Source organism: Aquila chrysaetos, chromosome Z, assembly GCF_900496995.4.
Source record: "Aquila chrysaetos chrysaetos chromosome Z, bAquChr1.4, whole genome shotgun sequence".
Classification (NCBI taxonomy): Eukaryota; Metazoa; Chordata; class Aves; order Accipitriformes; family Accipitridae; genus Aquila; species Aquila chrysaetos.
This window is the reverse complement of record NC_044030.1, coordinates 43,901,532-43,928,908: the sequence shown is the minus strand read 5'-3', so window position 1 is coordinate 43,928,908 and position 27,377 is coordinate 43,901,532.

Below are 27,377 nucleotides of genomic sequence, written 5' to 3'. Positions count from 1 at the left end.
CCTCTGAGAATGCTTTGTGGAAACCAAGTCTGAATTTTGAAAAAGCTGAATTTGACTTAACTTCCAGAGAAAAGCACATGCTAGAGAAAGCAGGAGAAAATTATTTTCTGAAGTCTATTTTAGTTGCCTCACAGCACAGCAATTGAGTCAAATCTTGCCTCCAACCATGCTAACCTTCAGTGAAGCAGCTCTCTTCAGAAAATATTCAGCAGACCTATATCATCCAGTACATCTTTTATCAGAAGTATAGTCAACTTGCCACCATGTCACTTCAGTTGAAGCAATCTAAATTCTCCTAACAGAAACAACTACTTTATTCTAAACTTCATCCACCTGCCAACACAAGTCCTTAGCTACTGTGTGAACCCACACAGCACAACCAAGACAACTTCACTTGGAGCCAAATATTTTGGTCAAAACTTCCCCGGTGCACGTCTGGAGCAGCTGGAGTGCACCAAACAGAACCATCATGGGATATCATGCTTTTTGTGAGAAGAATTAATGAGCAGAATCGGAGAGCCATGAAGGTCAGATGGGACCTCTGCTAGATTAATAACTTAACAAGACAGACAAAGATCACACTGCTCTGCAGCTAATGCTGCATCTGAACACTAGCTATGAGCAGTCCCACCCTTCCCCTAAGCTGCAATCTTGAACACGCTAATGAGAGAAATAGCAAGTACAACAAAAGTTCAAAAACCCACCCCCTGGAGCAGAACAGGGACACAAAGGCAGACTAGAGCAACAGTCACTGGGTTGCTGAAAGCAAGTCCCCCACAACCCTCCAGAAAACAGAAAGCTGTTGCTTTCTTCCCCACCATGCGTGGTGTGCAGGAGCAATGGGAGAATTTAAGGGAGAGGCTAACAACAACAGTGTGCTGCCTTCAGCCTAGGGTAGCGACTGAATCACATCTAGGCAAAAAATCCTCATATAAAGCACAGACATTCCTATGACCTCATTAGTTTCCATACTAATACACTAAGCACTCATGAATTTTTTTGTTTATTTTCTAAGATTTTGGTGTGAATTCATTAATTAACACAGTAAATTTGCTAATGAATATTTTAATAACATTAATATGTGGCATATGCAAATTGAGTCTACAGAGTGTCACCTGGAGAACTACTGCAATGTTTGATTGATTTGTGAGGCAAGTTTTGTTTTGCCACTCTTTCCCTTCCTGTAGATCAGGCAGATGGCTTTCTAGTAATAATCTCGTGTTTAGCCCAAGTCATCATGGAGGACGATTTCACATAGGCAGTGAAGGTTAAATATTTTTAAAATGCAAACAAAATGAATATTTAAAAGCTTCAAAATAGCTTTGGATTCAGAAAACCCTTTATAATCCACGGGCAGTTCTCTTTAAGAAAAGATGCTCTTAAGTTATGCAGACTTCTCATTTGTCAGTTCAGAGATTTCTCTGTCTCCTCTGCCACATAGTTTGTATAATTTAAGGTGACTCACTGTACAGGAAAGTTCACCTTCCATTAAAATGTTTTCTTTAGTAAGCACTCTCCTGGAAGTGCTGTAGTGTAAACATGAGTGGCTACGAATACGAACATTTATTAAATAGTGCTGATGAATTTTTCAATACCTAAGGGAGAGCAATTCACAGCTCAATCATTCAGGACATTTTAAGTGCTGCACAGGACAATTCCACTACATCTTCCATTAATATTTAATTGCCCATTTTATTCTGTTTACCTTTTTGGTTAATATATAATTTAAAGCCCTTCTACTAAAAAGGAGGGGAAAAAAAAGAGAACAACTGTTAGCCTGCTTTTAACAAATCTCTGGTGAGAGCTTTTCCTTCATTTAAAATTCATTGCAAAGAATTTTTATTTAATATCAGTAACACAAACCCCAGGTATTAAAGCAAAACTTGGAAGCAACTGTTGCATAACAGTCCTGACATTCACTTAGATTTGACTGACACCAGTTTCTGACTGGCAGGCTTTGACAAAGCACCCCAGCAGCCTGGGATGATGCCGCATAGCCTAACCACTGGAAGGAAGTACAAAAAAACCCAGTGTGACAAAAACCACTCCTGTTGCACAAAGGTTATTCCACAGGAAGTAATATTCTTCACTGTTTTGGTGGAGAGGGAAAAGGGATTGCAAAATGTAACAAAACCACTTTGTTCACATTTACAAAAATGGGGAACGTTTACAGCTGGATATATTACACTGTGCTGTTTAGGAAAAAAACCTGCTAGATTCATAGGCCTCAAAATATTTGGGCACTGTAAACTGGATATGAAAGCAACAATCATTTAAGAGTGTTGCATTTGCTCTTCATTGCCAGTCATTTGGATATCACAGCTTATCACAATCAGGAATCTCATAGAAAATGATTGATTTATTAATAGCAGTAATAGATCTGCTTTTGAATTTGGAACAAAATTAATAGCAGTGGTACTTAGGCTTCAGTTATTTTGGGAATCACACACAAAATCAGATGGGCTTAAATATTGACATAAGTGTGGTTGTTCTGAACTATTCAGAGGCTGTACATTTGATTTTGTACTTTCTGTAGTCTTTGATACGTATAAAACAGATTAGCAGTTTACAGCCTAAGATACTCTATCACTTTTACCACCTCCTGCCCTAAGATAAGATCTGTGGTTTGTGGAACTCCAGACACACTTTAATAGCTACCTTGTGTGCTCCTTTGACTTTGCACAAGGAACGTTGCATGAATACAGAACAGACAAATACCATTTACTGTGAGAAATAAAGAAATAGTTATATTGCTTATCAAATTCACAGTCCTTTTGTAGTCTCTATTCATTTAGCAAGCAGGTTATTTAAAATTATCTTATATGTATTATCTTTATACATATAAGATGTATAGACAGAAGTAGACACAGACTCATATGTATATACACAGAATAGTGTATATATATACATACACACATATGCATATATATACACACATATACATATATATGTATATACATACTATTTCTTCAAAACAGAGAGTTACCCTTCAATGGAATTTACTTTCTCGGGTTTACAGGTATTAGTAAATCCTAGATATTACTGTGCATGCTCTGAATTTCACTTAGCTTTGCCTTTCGAAACTGGGTTACCAGGGAAAGACCAGCAAGGCTATTGTGTGTTCTGTCCTTGCAGAAAGTTATTTGTGTTCTTTTCAGCTAAGATATGTCAGGTCATCTCACAGCCATTGCTTACCAAATGTCTGTTCAATATGGTACAGAATGTGAGAACAGATAAAGACATTGGTCATGCTGCATTTTCTACTGATGTAATAAAATGAAGATGATTACTATATTGTCATGTACCTAACTTCCACCTGTACTTAAGTCAAGATAGGGGCAGAGGATGCATGCAATAAAAGATCAGAGGCAGAATCCTGACCTATTCAAATGTTGAGAAGTTTTTGAAAAATAAGCAAATAATTAATTAAAAGAATTAAATTCCTTAGCTTTTTTGGCTCACTCCCTTCTTTTCATTTTCTTTTCCAATCACTCAGTGTACATCCACATAGCATAATACTATGTCATGGAAGTAACTCTACATGAGGTACTAGAAAGCTGGTGCATTATGCAAGCATTTTGTCTGGGTCAAATATGCCTTGTTTTTCAGAATTAAGTATAACATAAAAGACTAGCATATTCATATTCACAAGATTAGAGCTTAACTTACACAACACCCTGAAGAAAGTGAGAAAATGTGAGCATACTATACAAAGTTAGCATGACTTCAGCTTCTATTTTTTTTTTTTTTAAATGGAAGGAGAAACAAGAAACATGAACAGAGTAAAACAGCAGATCTACAGTCTTGAAAGAGTAGACATATCTAGCATAATACATAAAACTGGAAAATGTTTAGATTTGCTTCTAGTACATGTTCATCGACCTTGGGAACAGACTAGGCATACTCAATGGCATTATCTATAACCTTCCGCCTTAGAGTTAAAACCTCAAGGTAACAGTGTAAGGCTGCCTCTTCACAAGTGAACTAGCTGAGAATAATTAACATTTCTGTCTGCACTAGTTCCTGGGCAAGGACAACATCGGCAGGATGTCTCCATGTTTAATCACCAGATCAGGAACAGGCAGTCAGTATGATCGTGGGGAAGGTCACTCTGTATTTGATTCCTCAGACTTTATCACAGTCTAGAAAACTAACTGAAGTCTGGCTGAAGTTTAAAGGAAAAATATCTCCATTAAAAACAAGATAACACACACACATGTGCGCCCCTTTCTCTGATCTTAACAAGAGATATTTTGAATCTTCAGGACTTCCATATAGCAAAGCTTCAAGCAGGTGCAAGGTCAGGAAACAGTAATTTCCTCATTAACAATCCCAGCCATGAGGATGCGTTTCCTTCTCTGTATGATCAATGTGCTGTGACATGCTTGCTAAGAGCCTGTCTCCACTGCTGCCATTTCCCATGATCTCCAGGAAAACAATATGTGGTACCTACCTCTACTGCAGCTCTTCGGTCTGTCTTGACCTTATTGCACAAGGTAAATGCCAAGCACTTATGGTCTCGTTTCCCCTATTAGCCAACTTAAAACACTAGTGTTCTGCAACATGAAGGGCATGCAGTTTGAGATATAAGCCTATCCTGTCTGAACTCATGAAAGTAATGCTTAAGATATAGACTCACCTGATGAAATAAAAAGTGTTTCTATTATAGCTTCGTTATAGCCTGCAAATTTACAGGACATTTTGTTGTTTTGGGTTATGTTTTTTGTGCCAAATCTAGTTGCCTGCCCTACACAGTAAATAACTAGTTCTTATTTTATTTACATTTAGCTAGATGGTAAAATGGATTTACCAGTTACACTCTATTCACAGAGATCAGAGTAATCTATATTATTTGAGAAAGGCTAGTAATCTTCATCCAATAACCAGAGATGGTGCTTGCATGTTAAAAACCATTTTCAGCCCAGAGCCGATGAATTCACAGAAGCTACTCAGTCACCCAAGAAGCAGAGTCTTTCTAATTTGGTTTATGGATGTTTTTCCAAGTTTGTCTGAACAATAGATATGCACTGTATGTTATTGGTCTTCCTGCTGTCTAGGACTATCTGCAAACTAAAGTAAGGAGAAATAGGGGAAAACTAATTCCTTTGGATTGGTGTTTCTCCATTTGTGGTTTACTAAATGACAAAAATATTTTTGGCTGTTGTTTTCTGATTTTTTTGTTTGTTTCTTTTATTACACTGTAAATTGCTAAACACAGAGATGTTTAGAAGCTGTTTCCAGTCACTGTCTAAATTTCACATTCCCTCACACTTGCTCTCTACTCTGAGTATGTCACAAGTTAAATATAGTCTATTCATATCATTCTCCTATCAAATGCTTTCAAATTCTACTCTTTTGCTCCTAGAAAGCTGACCCCAAATGGGATGTATCATTGCTTTTTTAATACCTGTAAAGTCAGCTGCAAGTATTTTTTAATGTCCCTGATATTTTCAGTCTGTTGTCTCTAATTTCCCTGTTATTAGCAAACACGTGATTATCAAACCTCACAGTTTTACTGTAGACATTCTGCATGAGTAAAACCTTTTACTTTCAGAATTGATACTACGCATCATTCAGTACTGATTACATAAGCACAAACTCTTAATTTTTATCACATGCTTGTAATTTTTTTAGAATTTTTCTAGTAAATTCCATGGATTAGATGGAAGCTACTGGTATATATTTCAAGCACAGCACTAGAGATTTAGTATACAAGAAGATTATTTTGGTCGGTTCTGCCATGTTGTGTAACGTCAGCTGTTGTTAAAATACTTTTTGACAATTGATGCTTGTCATGGTTTAACCCCAGCCAGCAACTAAGCACCACACAGCCACTCGCTCACTCCCACCCAGTGGGATGGGGGAGAGAGTCAGAAGAGTAAAAGTGAGAAAACTCATGGGCTGAGATAAAGACAGTTTAATAGGTAAAGCAAAAGCCGTGTGCACAGACAAAGCAAATGAAGGAATTAATTCACTACTTCCCATCGGCAGGCAGGTGTTCAGCCATCTCCAGGAAAGCAGAGCTCCATAATGCATAATGGTAACTTGGGAAGACAAATGCCATCACTCCGAAAGTCCCCCCTTCCTTCTTCCCCCAGCTGTATATGCTGAGCATGACGTCGTATGGTCTGGAATATCCCTTTGGTCAGCTGGGGTCAGCTGTCCCAGCTGTGTCCCCTCCCAGTTTCTCGTGGGCCCCCAGCCTCCTCGCTGGTGGGGTGGGGGAGAAGCAGAAAAGGCCTTGACTCTGTGTAAGCACTGCTCAGCAGTAACAAAAACATCTCTGCATTATCAGCACTGTTCTCAACACAAATCCAAAACATCACCCCATACTAGCTACTATGAAGGAAATTAACTATTCCAGCCAAAACCAGCACAGTGCTTTGTTCCCAAACGAACCACATGCGTATTTTTTTTCTGACTGGTTTTCTCTCCCAAAAGGGTGAGTATATTGGCTGCATGCCACCCTGCAGAAAACCAACTCACTCTAACATGTTCAGGTGCCCTTGTTCTGTGCTGCCTGAAGATGACAAGCAATGGAGTGAAGACCAACAGAGTTAGGTGCCTCTGAGGAAAGGGGTATCTTTTAATTTCCTTTTCAGTGTACACAGTATACAGGAAATGCAAACAACACTGTAAGTTAGAAAGTAATCACACCACACCTCTTACCTCATCCTCAACAGTCATAAGGGAGGAGTCTTACTGATGCTTATAGGAATCAACACATTGGTCCTACAGAATGTAAAAATGCTCTGTAGTGTCTGTAGGACACTACATTCATTCCACACATAATAATAATGGTATGATTCAGAAGACAATCAAACATTTGAAATGGATCAGTCACAAACGTCAGCAGAAGCCTGGATGTGCTAACCTTTCCTAGCATGCACTCTTGGCAACACCAATTAAATATAAAAGAGAAATGTTACTTTAAAATGTCACTAGAAATGGGCCCTGTACTTCAACAGATGACTCATCTTATGCAAATACATTTACCACCTTGAAACACAGTATGTCAGTGATTATCCTTCTGCCTTTGTGACAGGATCACACCAGTAAGTTGAATGTAATCAGCAATTAGCAGTGAAGCTTTCAAAGTCCCTTCATATGAGCAGAGGGCTCTGTTACAGTCAGTAATTAGGATTCACATTCTTAGTTCCTATATATGTGCCTGTGCACATCTTTATAGCTGTTCCTACATGTAACCTTCATAAGCAATGGTTTTGAATGCATTTGTGAAAGAGGTTGATCAAGATCATCTTTCCAGTAGAACTTTCTGGAGAGGCTGCATGCATGCTGCAGACATACTTCATAAGTACAGGCAGCCAACAGATGGGGAAATACAAAGACAAACCATGTGCAAATCTTACTGCCACTGAAGTACATACTAAAAACAATTACTGAATCAGAGGAAGTAGTATGGCACTCAGCAATATCCAGACAAAAATGTTTTATTTCTCTTACATATAGTCGAGTTTCTTCACACATAGACTTCACATAAACTCTGAAAAAGAAGTATACAGAAAGTTTCAGAAAAAGGACAGTTTACCATATCACTTTTGAACTAGATCGGGACACAATCATGCAAGAGCACTGAGATTTCAATACAGAGTAATTCAGAAAAATCTTGAATTGTTTTTTTCAAACAGTGCAAAACCACTCTTTGCCATCAAAATAGAGTAGGCAATTCTCATGTAAAAATGAATTTCCAAGCCAGACTTAGAGGGAAATAAAAGGAAAAGAGTTAAAGGAAAATTAAAGGAAAAAGTGTTTCCTTTAGAGAGTTACAGGAAGAAAATTAAAAAAATAATCTGTTCACTAAGTAAATGAAAATAAAAAGTAGTTGATGCCCTCAATAAAAGTGGTGTTTGGCCTGGCTTTGCTTTAGGGTGTGTTTGGTATTTAAAGTTGGACTTCTTAATTGTGAAAAGTGTTTCCTGTCAAGGAGGATTCTACTACATTTTTAAACATCACTGAACAGCTTAGGAAGTTTTCTTTGCTACTGTAAATGTCCAACATTTATAGGCAAAAGGGGAGGGGGGTGAGCTTTAGTTTTAAATTATGTTAATCTGAAACATTGGATTGTCCAGACTGATATTCATCAGAACAGTTTCCTTCTTACCATAGCCACAATTACTGCTGAGAGGATCAACAGAGGAATTTATGTATTTTCCTTTAGAGCTGGACTGATATGAGGAAAAACAATAAGACAGGTCCTATCTCTGCAATATCCAGAGTCCTGTCTTCATATGAAAATTGTACATACCTGTTAGTAAGATACTTTTTTTGCTAATGCTGTAATGACTCTCTATTAAAAATTAGGACTCTCTTCCTCACATGAGTTTAGATGTAGCCTTTGAAAAAGACTAGAATATAATGTATATGAATCTACGATAATCCACCACCTTGTGGTTTAAATTTTAAAGTAAATTTCTTTACCTATGCTAAGTATCCATCATATTCTACTGTATGTATGACCAGTGATGCAAATATATTACAACGATCTCACATGCATTTCCAAAAAGAGGCAAAAAAGTATTTAAAAATTCAGAGATTTTAACTTGGTCATTTTCTCATCTAACTTATTGGTGTGGTTTAACCCCAGCCAGCAACTAAGCACCATGCAGCCGCTCACTCCCTCCCCCCGCAACACCCCCCTCCACAGTGGGATGGGGAGACAATCAGGGGAAAAAAAAGTAAAACTCATGTGTTAAGATAAAGACAGTCCAATAGAACAGAAAGGAAGAAAATAATAATGATAATAATAATGATAATAAAATGACAATAATAATAATAATTATAATAAAAAAATTGGTATATGCAAAACAAGTGATGCACAATGCGATTGCTCACCACCCACAGACTGATGCCCAGTTAGTTCCTGAGCAGTGATCTCCCCCAGGCCAACTCTCGCCCAGTTTATATACTGGACATGACGTCACATGGTATGGAATACCCCTTTGGCCAGTTTGGGTCAGCTGCCCTGGCTGTGTCCCCTCACGACTTGTGCCCCTCCAGTCTTCTTGCTGGCTAGGCATCAGAAGCTGAAAAAGCCTTTGCTTAGTATAAATACTACTGAGCAACAACTGAAACCATCAGTGTGTTATCAGCATTATTCTCACACTAAATCCAAAACATAACACTATACCAGCTACTAAAAAGAAAATTAACTCTATCCCAGCTGAATCCAGGACACATATTTATGCAGTTATATCAGTCCATTCACTCAACACATGAATATACACACCTATGCTACATACATCCACTGATGATGTTATTTATTTCCAATAGATAAAAAAACCTGATTCTTTGCATAGTCTTGAAATGATCATTGGAAAGAAAATAAATGACTTTGTGCTGAATATTTTCTTGAACTGAATTTGAAATTCCCTGATGCTTCTTCTTTCACCAAGTAAGAATAAAGATGCATTTTTACAGATAATTCCAAACAGTCCACTTTGGCTCAGATATAAGTACTGAGCTGCAAAATGCAGTACACGGTGCTTACGATATCTGACATAAAATGTCTAGTAGCAACAGTAACTGAGTTAGTTTCTTTTATCCTAGATGTGGGATAAAATAAAATTAGCACCATAGATGCTCTTCCTCTGCATCTGAGAGTAGGCTAGGGCAGTAAAATACACCACGTGTGTCTCATCCAAACTAAATTATGGAGAAAATGGGGTACAATTAAAAAAGATATTTATCATTTCTAAATGAGCTTATGAGAAAAAAAGGTCTTTCCTACTTTTAAATAAATGAGTTCTTCTTAGTATAAAACTGTATGTTTGGCAGGATATATCCTTTCCTACTCTAAGGCGTATGTTTCATGGCTTATCTTTGATAGTGAGCAGAAGCCAAAGTACATTCTTCTGTACTTAAACAACATGCACAATAGGCATGTCACCAAAACTTATCGGGTAATGAAACAATGCTTTCTTTTAGCCATCTGTCTCTTCACATCACTTTCTTTAATTATTGTTACAATCCGGTTTCAGGGCTTCATAAGAAATAATATTAGGTAGCATTAATAACAGTATTTAATTAGATTATTTAAGATTCAGCTTGGAGTTAGATTTCAATTAGCTTAAAAGAAGTGGAGGTATGCATGTGTCAGAAAGAAGGGTGTGAGCAAATGCGGAGAAGTTTATTTATTTTACTTTGTTTGACTGGCTACTAAGGGAGAGGAAGATGCACCTCCCCAGCTCTGTTATATACAGCCTTTGCTTTTCCTCCCAACTTCCCCCCTCCCCGACCCCCTGACAGACAGGAAATTTACAGCCAATGCTAATTTAGATAACATCTAAAGCCTTGCCTGACAAGGTAAATTCAAATTATGAAGCAATCCCTTCACATAGAAAGACCTTGTTAGTTAGATTAGTGGTGGATTGGCTCTGTGTGACAGCTTGTTTGCTAAAGGTGAGCTATCTGCATTTCCAAGCCATATCATCATTTAAAGAAAAAATAAAGATGTCATTTCTCTTATTTGTCACAGAGTTCATGCAATATTCCTTCTCAGTTTTCTTCATTGTTGACTTCTTAGGGAAATAGCAGCAACTGTGTACCTTTGAGTGAGACACCTAATTTTGTTATGGATGAACATAGTGTTGTGACAAAACAGTGGCACAGCTGTCATAACAGCTGTCACACATTAATCATGACAGTGACAAATAGCATAATTACTTTATCTGGAGTGTCTAGCATGCACACTCAGTATGCACCACTGCAGCGTAAGCATATCAAGCATGGTTTAATTAAACGACATCAATACAGGTTAGTTAGACATGGTCTTGGAAACACTGATACAAAATGAAAATAAAATTATTTATCAGTTCCTTTTTAGGGACACTCAAAGACCAATTACTAAGTTGACAAGGTAATTTGAATCTCTTTTCCTAATCAGTCCCTTTGATGTCAATTCTGCATGGTGAACTGAACTACTGGTATGCATGTGTTTCTGACCCAAAACCTCAGCTATGTACCATGTTCAATGGTTATCCTTTCTTCCAAGATGGCTTAAATGTTCACATCTGTCCCACATCCTTTGATTGCACAAAATGTAGCAAAATAACAAGCTTCATTGTGTGCTGCTGGGTAAAACTTTTCTTTCCCACAGACTTTCCAATGGAGATAGATAGAATAGTGAAGCGTGTGTCACAATGTGCGCTTTGGGTTCTGCAATTGCACCTGCCAACGCTTAGGTATTATGTAGCAAGAGCCCATTATAACGATAACTACCATTGAAAAACGCAAATCCAGCTCAGGCTCTAATTTCAAACAACCCAAAACATTAGGAGGTAAGTTTTTGTTTCAGGACCCTATCCAGTTCAAACTTTCGTTACTTTAGCATCACTCTCTGGGTCCACATGTGTATGCAGGTTTGCAGCTGTTTTGTTTAGGCTTTTCTGAAGATAAAATACACCCACAAAATACTGTTGCCAAGGCTCACTTCACACAGCAAATTCCACTGGTAATTACCAACTCGTAGTATTTTTACTTTTTGCTCCAGATTTGTTAAGCTCTGCAACTCATTGAATTCACTTATTGAATTTCTAGGGGCAGTTCATGAATTGTACTGAAGCCGATGCAATGAAATATTAATGAATCAATTTCCATAGACATGGATTCATTATCTCACTGGATGGCATCAGAAAACACAGTCCTGCAGGCAGTATCCTTCCACCTGCCTGCCAGAGGATTTCATTTTATTATTCAATTTTTAAAGCCCACACTCAGACTTCTTGATAAGTTTACACCGGCAGCTTTTCAATCTCTTGCTCCAAGACAAAATTAAGGAGGAAACATTGTAATATTATTTAGCTGAACCTCAGTAATCCATCAAATGTGATTTCCTATTAACCAGCAAAGCAAGATTGTTAGTGATGTGTTATGGACCACAGGAAGCAAAGATTTTTCAAATGTAAGAAATTCTTTCAAAATATGAAAGCTTTTTTTGTTTCATTAAGAGTGATAAAGGGAAAAATGGCAAAATATTTTAGTAATTGGTTTCTGGGGGTAGAAAATTTACATTAATGAACCTAGGTTTTAATGACTGGATTTAAGATGTTTACGCTTCTGCAGAGAAGCTATGTGGAGCTATAGTCTCCAGAAATGCATGTAACAAACCATTTTGGCCATATATATTTTTAAGACACCCCACGGTTACCTTGTGATGGCATGCATAATTACTAATCTGGTCTTTAATAAGCACACATCTACCAGACGAACTGCTTGCACCTGATTCTTCTGACACATGCTTCAGGTTTGCAACCAAAATCATTGCGCTGACTTCCTCTAGGTTAACGATGGAGGAAAGACAAATGGCTCATCTCCTTTGGCATCCTGGATTCAGTGGACCAGCACATGAGGTTCTGCCAGGCTCATAAAGCAGAAACCTCACCGTCAGGATAAACTGAACAGTTTGGGTTCAGTGGAGTCAAATGTTGGACTCCTGTCTAAATTCCCTGCAGAGCCTTAATTTTTAGGGTATTCCTTGGCATAACCAATTGCAAGCTAGACGATGAAATTCCAAACTCCCTCCTTGCTTGCCTAACATAAGAGAGTTAATGAGGGAAGTCTTCATTCTTCCTCTGTGTTCATCAGATACCTCACAGAAGTACTCTCTTTCCCTAACAATGGGAACCAGCAGTCTTTTGGTGTGAAAATTAGCAGCTGCCGATTGTATTTATCTCTTTGACTAAGAGCTTTATTATTTATCTTCCCTGTTGCAGTGCCCATGTGGCAGCACTGATATTGAGCAGCTGGACAGATTGCACCCTGGAGCCACATCTGCAGCTATATAGATCAACACCACTTTCATTGCCTCAGTGCTGGAGAAGTTTATCTTCTGTCAGCTAGATTTACTACCTACTTCATGAATTGTTAAGGGTTTTCCCTTCCCCTCCCCCAATTTGATTTTCAAAGCATGTTAGTGTAATCTGGTACTGATTGTTAACAGCTGATTAGTTAAGCATTTGCTTGGGTTTTTTCTAATTAATAGGGATTTCTAGTTGGGTTTGCAAAGATGACTCTTGAATGTTGAAGAGAATAAGCAGTGGTTGCTCAGTGAAACTGGAAAAGGGTGGTAAAAGACTGCAAGCTATAAAAAAATAAGAAATATCCAAACACATGAGTACATCATGGCTCATAGCTGTTTCAGACATTTCTTAGTATTTGAGCTGACCAGGCAGTAATTACTCACATTAGGCCTTCTTCCCTGAGAAAGTCAAATCCTAAATAATTTTCTTTCCATAAAAAACAATAAAAAAATGCATTCTGATGCTGATAGCAATCATATCCCAGTGAGAATCTGTACGTTTTTCTAAGAATTTATTTAAGGAAGAACAGCTTTGTATAAACCTGTGTACCTACGCAGTATTATCAAGTTTCTATCCAGACAGTTGTCATACTAGTAAGGCAGAATCCAAGAAACCACTTGGGTTAATTCTTGGGGCTAATAATGGCTGCAAGATCCTAGGTTTTCTTGTCCTCCAGGTATTGTAGTAACTTCTGGAGCAAGTTTCCCATCTTACTTGTGACCCAATAAAACAAGCAGACCTCAACCAAAAAGGCAGCTCAAAGTAGCACTGGAAAAAAAAATATATCTTTTTGTGAACCTGCTAACTCAGACCCCACTATATTCAACAGGCAGGACATTGAACTGGCTTAGAACAGCTCATATGTGCTCAACTTGGGTTTGGAACACATTTTCCCCATTTGTTTCATTGGCGTCAGTGGTCTGCAAATACATCAGAGCAGGAGTCTTCTTCCATTTTTTCATTTCACTCCTTACAAGATGAAAAAAGTTATAATGCTTTCCCACTTTCAGGAAGACTCTAAAATAAAATATTGGAAAATCAGGAATTCTCAAGTTATTTGAGGTCAGGTCAACTCAGGAAGTAAAAGCAGTGTTTATACATATGCCAGTTGTGTCCAGTTTTCACTTCTGTTTGTAGACCAAATATGTTAGGTGTAATTCCTATACTTCTGATGTAAATCTCCAAAATCTTCTGCTGTCAAGCAGTATCTCACCAAATGTAGATTATGTGTGTACCTAATTAACATCACACATCTTTAATTCCTTCAGCCTCCTTCTCCAGCTAATATCTTTGTGAACCTAAAACTGGAAGTCATGGGTCCCATGCACCACCATTTAAGATAGCTATATAATGCTACAGTTCATTGTTAGCATGCTCTCTGCATTTCTGTGAGATCAGATGTCCACTGCAACATGACATGTGTTAGCCCAGAGGAGAACTCCCAGCAAAACTTGACTATCTGTACATAGTATAAAAGTCTGCTGTAACGGAATCAGAAACCAGAAGCATTTTTAAAACAAATGGAAAGAATCAGCGTAGAACTTGTTGTGTGTTGAATGTATCCAAAACTTTTTGTCACTCAGTATAGACTTATATGAAGAGCATTGGGCAGAATTCCTCTGGGAACAGTGGTTTCAAAACAGAGCTCAGAAGGAAAAGCAGCAGAAGAGAGAAGTTAAACACACTGCATGCTTAAATAACCAACTAGCTAACAATGTGGAAGGTCCCTTCTTTCCTTCTCCATAATTTATAAATATTCAAATAGCTCAGCTTTGTCCATTCTTTGAAAAAGATACTCTTATTCCAAATGACCATTTGCAGCAGTTTAAGTCGGGGTTTTGTTCTTCATGCTTCTAACTACAGTTCTATCTGAATCTTTTTATCAAAGTCCACAACTGAGTTGCTAAAGCAAAATTCAACAATCTTTTCTGACAACAAAAAAGACATAGTCAGTCCTTCTTTAAACATTTTTATGTTCACTGATGGTATATTTTTTATCATGGCTGGTTAGTGTTTCATTCTGCCTATCTGGAATATACTACATCTTTATAAGGTTTAAATTGAGCACTGTAAAATCCCGAATTAAAGCAGTGCTGTGTTTTTATACTGTAGCACTGAGTTAAGTCTAGCCTTTTGCATAAAAATACAGCATGAAATATCCAACTGATTTTTTATTCATCTACATAAACACAATATAGGGAATATTGCTAATGAAGTGCATATCAGTTTACCTAGACACCTTAGGAAAAGGTTACCCCTTTATTTTAAGTATCCCATTAATCATTATGACTTACTGTTGTGTTCTGTGTAAAATGACCAATTTTAATTTATATGATATTCGTGAATATATCAAATGTATACCCAGAGAGATATCTATGTGAGAAGAAAACCTTAAGCATGACTTATTCCCACTCCTTCCGTGAAAGGTGTTAGTTTTAATGCTGTGGGTATACATGTATGTTTTTGTTACTCTTCAAACTGCACAGAAGGGCTGGGCAACACCAGGCTCTTGAGACAGTCACCTTTTTAACAACCTCTAGTCAGCTTCATCAACCCTTACAGTTGGCAGATTGTGGCCATATGGATCTGCAGACACGATTTCCTGTTCAGCCTTCATATCATCATGCACATTGTAGGGTGACGTGACAGATCTATGCCATGTGCAGGCCTCCATATTCCTCACTGAGATTTCTAACACCTGGGCTGGTCTGCAAGAGCTACAGCAAAAAAATCTACAACTTTTCAGGACAACAGTACATTAAAAAGTTCTTTGGACCATAAATTTTGCTGTTCTGAGAAGTAGCGCAGCTACACTTAAGCAGATATTCTCCAGCATCTTGTCCTCATGTCTAGCTATGTTTCTTCTCTGGTGATGTTGTAGTGGCCACTCTATGTGAAGTATGCCAATGAAGGTAAACGTAAAGAGACTTATTTTTGCTGTGCATGCACATCTAGCATAGAACTATTAACAATGCCTATCTGCATCAGGGTATAATTCTGTTAGAATTAAGAGTTATTTTTTGGAAGTGAGGGTGGAAGAAAGGAAAAGGAAAGCAACAACACTGATGTTATGGTGTTGTGGTAGTAAAGTTCCTCTAAAGACAATATTCACATGGGTGGGCCCAAATAACCTCCATAGACTGTGTAGCTCATATGGCAGAGCAAAAAGACTGAGGAGACTTAAAAAGAGGGGGCCTTTTAATTTTGCCTCACAGCAATATGGATCATAATTTGAATGTTTCAGGGAAAAGGAAGGTAAATTCCTGAAAGCTGTTCTGTGATCCATGTTTTCATATCTTGTCATTAGAGCTATCAAATACAAGACTGATCAACTCATTAGTTTTTAGAAAAAATCTTCATAACCGTGTTAAAGATGCATTTATATCTTTTAGATTAGTTCTGCGAATGCTCTCCTCAAAGCACAAACTCAGTTCTGGAAATGCTTACATATTTTTAAGGAATAACTCACAGAGAATTAAATAGGGGTTAAGTATGTACAGGCTAGAGACTTCTGGCATGGCTTCTTTTTGAGTGGGTTTTGTTGTTGGTTTTGGGGTTTCTTTTTGCTTAAGCATAAGGCACATGGTTCCAAACCTAAGCAAGTATGCGTTCCTCATCTATGTGGATCCCTCAGTCCCTCACTTAGAATTTTGCTAGCTCAGGGATTTCTGCTTTGGTGTTGTTTGGATGCTGCAATCACGTTCTTAGAATCATCATCAAAAGCAGCAACAAACACTCTGAGCACAAAGTTACACTCAAAGTCTACAGGTCTGAGGCTTCTAGGTGCTTTGAAAATTTAGTCTATTGTCTTCTTTTTTGTCAGTTCAGTTTGATGCACACATGAATGCATCACTAATGCACCATGAATAATAAACAAAGAATATGTTACTATTAGTCATTATTATGAAGGAAGAGGACAGATTTGGGAATAAGTTTTAAACTTTGGGCAGTTCTGAGACAACTACTCCTTATATATTTTTCTGTAGTACACAAACTGAATCGCAACTCTAATCCTGTTGCCTTAACTATCCAGGTGTTGTGACCACATCCTGAATGTTCTCTTTGTTCTATGATGAGTGACATAAGTATACTTAATATCTGAGGATAACAATCAACTGTTCTCTGGCTTAATGCCTAGGTACATGACCTAAATAGATATACTCCTATGACATTATAACAGATGTGCTTTCTCATCTTGCTACCTAATTGTTGTCATAAACCATATTTAGTAATGATGCAATAATAATTTGATGATTCATTAACAATAGCATCCTTAGCATAATAGCCATTTTACAGTTCAGTACTGAGTTTACTAGTAGAAGGACATAAAACTCCAGCAGAATAGAATAAGAACTTTTCAGCAGAACCGTTCTCTGATCTCCTAACTATCCCTCAATAGCAAAAAGAGATATTAAGTAAAATTTACTTTGTTTTGGAAAAGAAAAATGTTGTTCGACTTTGTGGAATAAGATCGTGCCAGAGAGTTAAGATGTGAGTAACTATCCTGGGAAGCAGTTTTGTTGAACTTATTCTTTGTAAGATCTATCCCATAGCAAAGCCAGTTTTTTTCTAGAAGATCATTTGGCCTCCAAACATACTAACTAGTCATATAAGATGTCAGAAGAGATCAGGTCCCATCTGCACACATAATGTGTAGGTCCACACGCACCTGTAGTATTGTATTGTTTTACAATTTATGCTGAAATTTTGCTTTTTTTTCTCTTAAAAAAAACCCCAAGCATCTGTAGTACTCTTGAAATGATTACTCCAGTAAAAAAGTTCCCTTAAGCTACTCTCAAAGTGTGTCTGTTTACCTGATGCTCACACTGTGCTGAGAAGGGAATATGTGTTACAGAAGTGATAATTAATTCAAAAGAAGCAGATTTAAATTGGAGAAACTGGGTTAAGATTTCCAAGCACCACACACCCCTAAATCAAATCCCTAAACTGTAGATGCAGTCACAAAGCTAATTTGATACCTATGCCCACAGCAGAGAAAGAAGGACTGGATGGATGAGGTACAAATGGAGAACACCTCTAGAAGACCTGCTAAATTGGGAGCATGTGGCTTGGCATTCTTGATATGCAACAGCAGAAAGTCAGCCAAGGTCTAGATCCAACTGAGAAGCAAACATGCATTCTGTGTAGTGTTACAAGGGAATTTTGGAAAGCCAAACACATAGAGAGGGAGATTTGTTTATAGCTAAAATAACCATAAGAGATGTCTATAAAAGAGCTGCTTGCATGAGCCATCACTGCTAGAATACAGCCTGCCTTGCTTGGAAAAACATCTAAGTGGCATTCCCAAAGGGTTAAGTAATTTAATACCTTCTCTGAAGATGGAACATAGTAAGATCTAACCCTGAGAAAGCTCTAGCCACTACCAACTATGCTGACACTGTCCCAAGGACAAATCCCTCTCCTCAATGTTCAGGTCCAAGAAGATGGTTGTCAGTCCATGTCTGAGTGGCTTGGAAGGTTAACCATTGCCCCGGATAAAAACATGGCTAGTACAGCACACTTTATGCATCTTCATGTTAACTACCACAACTTATTTTCCTTCATTTCTCTCCACAACCATGAGGCCATTAAACAACAGCTTGTAAAAATACCAAGCTATTTCTGGAAATCAATACTCACTCATTATGGTCTGCTAATTTATGTTAAAAAATAAAGGGTTTTAGCTTGTATGAAAGGTAAATGCAACATTAAAACCAACAGGGGGTGGCTGGACAAACTTCTTTAAACTTGAGCCCTAGGGGTTTCAAAAGCATGTAGGACAGAAAGTAACCCATACAACTTTAAGAACAACTAGGGATTATACAGAGAAATATCTCATACTGACATTAGTCTTGCAAAGAAATAATAAAGGATGAAATGGGTCTATTTTATTGAGGTCTGCTATGGTCCATATGTTAATAAAAAGTGTGTAACTCCTACTCTAAGTAACTGAAGGGTGGATGAATCCACACAGCCCTCTTTTGTATGCACTGCACAAGATAATCAAACAGAAGAAACAACCAGGACATCTATTACATATATCTTTAAATGTATGAATGAAAAGTTTGTGCTGGGCAGCACTTAATATCCATTAGTGATTATGTGTAATTTTTCAGGAGTAATATCTAGTACATTAAAGGAAGAAATTGAAAGAGATATGGTGAAACCATGAATTCAAAAAAGCCCTGCCAACCCGTTCCAAACCCTTTGAACAAAAGAACCTCTTACGAAAAAAAAAAAAAATAATTGAAAAGAAAAAAGAACTAGGAAAAGAAATTGAAAAGGAAAGGAAATTACTACATGTTACTATAACTGGGACAGATTGTATCACAGGATTATTAGAATTTGGAGGAAAACATTATTATTCTCTAAATTGAATTGGATTATTTATTACGGTTCTAAAAAGTATTGAACACAAGGAAGATTCCAAGCAAATATTAGATTAGACTGGGAAATAATATATATGAGAGAAGTGGCTCTGAGATAAATCTCTATATAAACATTACAAATATTAAATTCTCCTTCATGTAGCTCTGATCTGATAAGAATAGCTTTACATTTTCTAAATGCCTAGTCCTGTAGTCCTAGTCACTACCTATGTAGAAAAACTGTTGGTCACATTCTGACTGCAGGAAATCCCAAGTTCAGCAGAGACTAAAGGGAAGGGATGTTTTTCAGTCATAATCAGGCCCCATCTGACACTTCATTCAGAATAATATTCTGAATATGCAGGCATTCTGTGTGAACAGATTCTGTGTATTCTTTAGATCAGAAAATGGGATACAATGGCACCTCCTTTCTAACATTATTCATTTTCCCAGGTAGACATCACCTTCACATAGCTGGGAAATTGAACTTATTGAAATGCTGAGTTTCATTGTCTGCTGCAGTGGCCAAACAGACTTTCTTCAGATCTTTTCTTCCTTTAATGCTTTCTAACAAGGACTTGGAAGAAATTTATAATAAACATTAGACCTGCACACTCATGTTGATGATTAAACAGACGTCTGCATCTGAAAGATCATAAATATAGTAATGTATGAACATGGTTTCAAAGACAGCAATCAAATGTACAGCTTACTGTCCAGGTTTTAGCTCTTCTTACTAGTCTTTGGCTCAAGAGTAGTCCAAGATGACTCTTCTTATGCTTGTGGGACACTTTTGCCATAAATATAAGGAATGAGGGAATTTGAAAGCTGAATAAATCCTCTGAATTGTTGATAATAATTAGCAGGTGGATGTTTACAATTTTCAGAACTTTGCATCACATTTCAACTCTTTACCCAAGTGATTTATGGGCATTTAGAGTTTAGAAATATTACCATACCCATTTGATGAAAGCATTTTTTCTCATATATTGTATATGTGATTTTGTTATCATTCTTACACCACAAAAGTGATTTGCTACTCAACACAGGCCTTTAAATCAACAGTCAGGTTAAAATTATTCTAACTGGCAGCAACAGCTTCACAGGAATGACACCATGTGCCAGTTAAAAATAAGGAGTCCATGCTACATCTGTTCGTTTTGGGACACAAGGCCAAGACTGTAGACTGTTGCCATAAGTAATGCAGCAAAGCCAGAATTGTATACAACGAAACCACAGAGCGCTGTGTTCAGTATTTTCCCTTGTTTACAAATTCTGCCCCAGTCCCTCGTCATGCTGATAAGAGCAAACTGGTCATTTGGAACCAAGAGAGAGAATTTCGTTTCAATTACAGTCAAACTTTTTTATACAAATCTAAATATTATAGTAAGTCAAGAGCTTCAGCATTTAGGGGTTGTAGGGTTGTGGGGTTTTTTCTTTTGTTTTGTTTGTAGAAATACAGTAAGTCTTTAAATCCCACTTTGGATTTATTCCCAGCCTTTTTGACAGAAAAAACCCAATGGTGGACACACACTGGTTTTAGGGTTTTTTTAAAGTGCATTCTCCTCAAATTAAGATCCCTCCTAACAAGGAAATTAAAAAAACCAAACCTCTTTAACTCGTCATATTTGTATTAAACTTCAAATCAGTGAACAGCCGAAGCCAGCTCCTCCCTTCCCAGGAAGGGCCACTGAACTGCAAGAACAAGGCAGGCTAGCTTCCTCAGCCGCCATCTTCAAGGGGTGTGCTCGGGGAGGACAGCTTTAGGTAATCCACGAGCCCTGAGATTTAAGGGTGAAGGGGCACACACAGTGGCACTGAACAAGCCCTTCAGACATCGCTGCTAATTACCGACAAGGTTCAGTGCGAGGCCCCTGCAGGTGCGCTCCATCGGCACGCTGACAGCCCGCTCTGCTTTGCAACCTGCCTCCGTCCTCATCAGCACTGTCAGAATCTGAGCACCTCATTAACGTCTGCGAATTAACTTCAGCTCTGAGCTAAAAAAAAATCACCTTCCCCATTGTGCAGACAAGACCGCTGCTACTCAGGGCGTAAGCAAGGATCAATTTCATAAATACAACCACTGTTTTCATCAACACAGACTCTAAATTTGTAAAGCAAAATGGGCCTGCTAGACATGCAGAGCACTCACTGGGACCTGTGTCCTTGCTGACCTCCCTCAGGGGACATCTCTTTGTATGCTTGCAAGGTTGGAACGAAGCGTCAGTAATTGTCCATGTGCTACAGTTTGACTCTACACTTTGCTCCTGTCCTGATAATAATTTTAACTGCCGTTACTTCTCAGAGAGGATATAAGTTGATTAACTAATGTACATAAAGCATGTGGGATCCTCAGAAGGACATAGAGAATAGTATCCTGACAGTAGATCAAATTTTGTAGTTTTCTCCTTCTGAGGATCTGTCATTAGATAAACATATCTGTGAGCAGTTGTTTGGCAAGTACCTAAAGAGGTACTGATGATCCTAGGCTTTTATTATGCAAGGTTCTTTTGTACAGATACAAGCCTGACTAATTCATATATGACCTGCATTAGCAGTATTTTATCTGAGGAACCCTGTAGCAATACACATGTGAATGAAGGTTAGAAAAAACCTCTCTACACATTCAAGGGTGGAGAGTTATGACAGAGGTAATATTTATATATTACATTTTTATTACTATTTACAAAGACATGATGCTTATTTGCATTTTCCTTTTACAATGAGAAGGGCTTACTTGGTTTGTCTGATATACCTACCAGCCCATTTAATGAACTTTTAATTGCTTCATACTTCATCCTCCCAGCTCCACCTTTTCCCCATCTGTATCACACTGTCCTTTATTGGCACATCTGAAACATAAACAGCAAGTGAAATTTCCAAGAACTTAAATGATTTAAGTCACACAGAAATCCTAGAAGTTTTTAGCTCCTAAATACTTCTGAAAATTGTATCTAGGAAGCTCTGCAGCAGAAATACAAATCTTTCTCCATCTTATGCAATTTTCCTTCTGTAATTGCAAATTGTAGCTATTTTTTAAAATGTAGCTATTGCAGGCATATACAAAATACCGTCGTCTTAGCAATCTACAGCTGTTCAGTACCAGGCAGGATCTCGTCTGTTGAGAAAACTGTCTTTTATCATATTATCACATTTTTACAGTGATAAACACTGGACAAGAATGTCCTCATGGATCACAAGCCTGAACTTTCAAAGCTGACCTTTTAATTCATTGAGAAGAAACAAGGAAAACTGTTTCCTACTTCACCCAATTTCTTCTATATGCAGTTGTATGAGTCAACCAAGTAACAACTGCCACCTAGGAGTGTTACTTCCAGTGGTAATTCCAGGTGCTTCTGACAGGCAGGAATTGACGTAAAAATATTTGCAGAAGATGGGGAAAAATGATGGAGGACATGCTGATCAGAATTTTTTTAATTCTGGGTAAAGTACATCTTGTTCCAGTCTGCATGTGCGGATGGGCCATAGAAAACTCTCAAAGAGGCTGAAAGTGTCAAAATGAGCCTAGTGACAGTGAAAAGTAAGAAGTCTTGCTATTCTTTAAAGGTGTGCAACTTATTTTTCCCGGGATCACATGGGAAGTGACTCTTCCTCTAGAATCTCCTACCTCTGCAGAGGGACTTCTGGACTGTGCTCCACTACTTAGTTACATGTTGGGTTTGTTCTTATGTGATCAGACAGCAGGAGAGTGCTTTCCTTGCCTTTTCCATGCAAAAAGGCTAGACAAAATGCAGTTTGCAGACTGTTAAACCTGAAAAATAGCTGCTCGGTTTGAAACTATAACCAAAACTGCATTTCTCAAATAAAAGATCTGTTTCATCCAAAGCCCTACAACATAAGACTGTTACTGTGGGGATACCGTTTACAGTGGTTAAGAAAAATCAAGAGAAAACTCAAGGCACAGAAATAACCTAGCAGTGAGAATGATAGATCTCTGCCAGGAGGGAGGACTCCAGAACATGAAACATTCTGGCTAGTTTAATCCTTCCCCCAGTTTGTTCAGATAGACATGGTTGCTTCTACTTCAGTCTAAAGTTGACAATTTCTGGAACGGCAAAACCACAGACTTCTCTACAGGACCAGAAAAAGGGATGTGGTCAGTATTTTACTACCAGTAATCTAAGCCTTATGGGAAACTGCACCTTTCCAGTTTACTGCACACTTCTGCAAAACTCTCGTGCCAGCTTTCAGAGGTTACTAAACATCAATTTACTTAGATCAATGCCCTCAGTAAGAGTCAGTAAGAATAATGGTAATAATGCCAATGTAAATGTATACTGATTTACTCAAGCTGAGAATACAGCATGTCCAAAAAACCAGCATGGTACAGGGTCAGCTGTAAGTCAGGTTGCTACTTAATATGAAAATGGGAAAAAAATAAGTTCCATAAAGTGGAAGGAAAATGAAAGTACAGTGTGGTGACCTTCTATAGTTTGTTACTAGGAAAATTCTATGTTAATCTTGCAACAATTTCAGAACAAATATTTTCAGATAAACACTTGTGTATGTAAATCTTATTGAAGTCATATGTAAAATATCCTCTGGATTAGGAAGGCTTTCTTTTATTAATAGCCCTGAGAATACTTTTGAGACTGTTCCTTTTGTGAAACCTCTCCCTCATTCTATGACTTATTGATACATTAGAAAAATGTGGGTTTATTTTTCTTCTAGCTATAAGTTTATTTATATATTTAATTATATATATATATATTTTATATTTATGTGTATTTAGATATACTTATATATATGTTCATATTTATCTTCTACCTATGGAGCATTCTTATGTTATACATATATTCTGTATTCTGAAGCTGACATTACTGCTGAAACAATGTTACTGCCTGGAAAATGTCACTAAAAAGTCAGTAAATAACTATTCCTGTTCCACTCTCAAAACATCTTGTGTCTGGAGTAAAGAATTATGCAGATTCCACATCTAGTATCAGAGAGGGTGTCCTTCTACAAAAGTGAAATTCTGTGCCTAAAAATAATCAAACAGACTAATAAAACCTTTTCTGGAGGCAAGATAATGGAAGCTATATCTCAGCTGTATATAGAAATAATGTACATATATACAATAACTTTGTATAAATAACAGAGATAAATAAATATATGCAGATGATCACTATTTTTCTATATTACAGTTTCATGCAATGTACAACTGTGTTCATAAGCAGTGGAGGGGATGAAAAGGCCTTCAACTGGAGCTTAGGGTTGACCTGTGTAGCTCCAAGGCTTTGAAAGCAAGTTCAGAAAACAGCAGAAATAATGACAGCATGTCTAACCTTGCCATTAGACCAGCTAAGCCTTCTCCTCAAAAAGCTTCCTTTTCCTAGAGCTGCATAGCATTTTATGTGTGGATTGAATCAACATCCCCACTCTCTGTTATCACGTAAGAAATACCTAATGTGATGTGAAATATTTTCACGTCCTGCTCCTGCAGTAATTTTGGGGGGTTTCTGAATAAATTAAATTATTTAACAACTGTCATCAAACCATATCGACATTTACTGTCCCATAACAATGTCATTGCAGATTAAAACTGTACAGATGATCAGTATATTTTTTGCAAACTTTAAACATATAATATTGTATCCTCATACAAATTGCCACATTGTTTGTATCAGATAATATTTGGAATTCCAGTTCTATGCTGCACAGAAACATGAGAATTTATATCACAACTGTATGCATGACATTAATGTAAGAGGAATGGTGTGTTTGACATTAATGTAAGGAAAGAGCATCATATTGTTTGAGAAAGGCCAGAGAAGAAGATTTCTGAGGCATGACAGGGGCAAATTAAAGAGTGTGGAAATCAGCAGTGTTGTTCATTTCAGGCTCCTTGCTCTGAAGCATTTTGCAGAGTTGATGCAGCAAAGCAGTTTCGACTTATTTTGAGCACTTGTACCATGATAAAATCTATAAATATATTTAAAGCTATAGATTATAGAAAAACTGAAGTTCTGTTCTCAAGTGACCCAGAGACCTTTGGCATTACTTATGGGCCAATAATGCACATCTTAATCCTGAAGTAGGAGAGAACAATATGCTCCTTCTGCAACATAATCCTTAATAAAAATCTGAGACTGCTTTACAAACATTAACTAATTAATCCTCCCCATTGTTCAGCAAGCAGTTACTATTAATGTAATCATAAGTAAACTGAGACACAGCAAGACGAAGGCCAAAATTTTGCAATGGGCTAAGAGAAAGGAGAGTAATTTCCATCAATCTCTTTAAAAGATGAGTCAAAGAGCTTGCAGAAACTCTCCTAATCATGTGACGCAGAACATTCTCGTCTTACAAGAGGTGGTGGTGCTGTATGCCAAGTGACCCATCAAGCTAGCCTTGCCTGATGGCCCAAGGAATATAAAAATTGAAGCAAATTTTTTACCATCCTCACAATTTTGCATAACTTTGTGGATATTTTGAAATACTTTCCCAAACATGGTAATCTCTTGACTGCATAATAATGAACCCCACAAAAAGAACTTTCTCACTTCTGCGAGTAAAATGTACTTGGTTTTTTGTGGGTTTAGTTACATTGAATATATTTCCCTGCAATATAATAAGTAAATTCAGTTATGAAGCAAAGCATGTGTATAATTTTTTTATTGCAAGAGGTGGCAATAGTATAGAATTGAGAGGCACAAATTACAGGATTTGGGGTTTGACTAATTAATCTTTTTTAAATCAGAATTGGTTTGTTTTATCCATTTACTAGTACATTTTTCAGAACTTTGGCAACTTAGTGCTTTTATTCTGGTAGTTTGTACTAGAAAAACTCATATAGGCCATGTTCAGAAAGCTTGGAAATTTCACTCTTCTGCTGGTGTCCAGATGAAAACCAAGGCATAATGCTGCTGTGAAACATGCTAAACTCTGCCAGTCCATCTATTATCAGCATGGGAACTAACATGTTGAATCTCTCCATCACCAAAATGAGATAACATAGCATTTGGAGTGAGATCACTGTGTCACAATTTCATTCTGCATATGATTTCCTTGGTGTGTTCCCAGGACACCAAAGTGCAGATTCAGCAGCAGTTCTAATTCAAATTACTTTCTAATCATGAAAACTTTACAAATTATTATACTGTTTCCTACTGTACCACCTCTTTTAGCTTTTTACTATATCAAAAAAAAGATTAATCCTATGATCCAGGATTAGGGAGTAAATGGACTAAATAGCCAAACAAAAGGACATTAGCATTTATTCCATGTCTCTCTCTCTATCTGTACCCAAATTTCACAATGGAATTATAGTTGTGGAATTTGGGGGAGAAAGTGGAGTTAAGAGTGGGTTAAGGAAGAAACAATAGAGCACAGATCTTTTGTTTTCAACTTAAACTATTTAGAAGGAAGGAAAGAGTTGGCTTTTATCTTAACACAGATCAGTCAGATTGTAAGAGCAACTCTGTAATCTCACAACAAAAAGAAACCAACATGTTTAAGCACTTAATTTTTCCTGAACCAGAGCTGTTTTCCCTCATATCCCAATGTTTATGTCTTTCTCAGTGTATGACTGCTCCTTTCTCCCTCTGGAGCACTGCCAGAATTCATCCTTGCCTTGATCCTGCCTATGCTGACAGGATTCCTTAATAGTTGTAACTACTTCCCTCTTCCTACTGGTTCTCTATCCTCTGAAGTGAGTCATGAGTAAAAAATTCTTTCTTTTCCCTTTTGGAAAAACAAACAAACAAACAAAAAGCTAAATAAGTAAGAGGGGGTTTTTTTGCTCAACCTTCCCTCAACAGAGCATCTGTGTAACCAACACAAGTAGCCATAGCTTCCCCATATTCATCCTTCTTTTCTTACTGTCTGTTGAAGTCCCCAGCCCGTGTTACTGCAGAATTAACAACTTTCCAATTCCATTTTTCTACACAAAAATTAAGAATGTTAAGGGGTTTCTCCATTGCCTATCAAGTTAAGTGCAAGCTCCTACATTGTTCTGCTTTTAAAAGCTTCCATGACTGATGATGAACAGATGGCAAGATTTGGTTAAGTCTTAGGGAACCAGAATGTTGATTAATAATAAAGTAAATCTGGCACAGTCTAACGTCCAATTGCTCTTTGCTTGTTTCCTCCACTGATTTATGTTATCTTAAATCTACCTTCTGAACCTCTTTTTAGCTTGCCCCTTTCTAATTCTGAGCAATCAATTTTG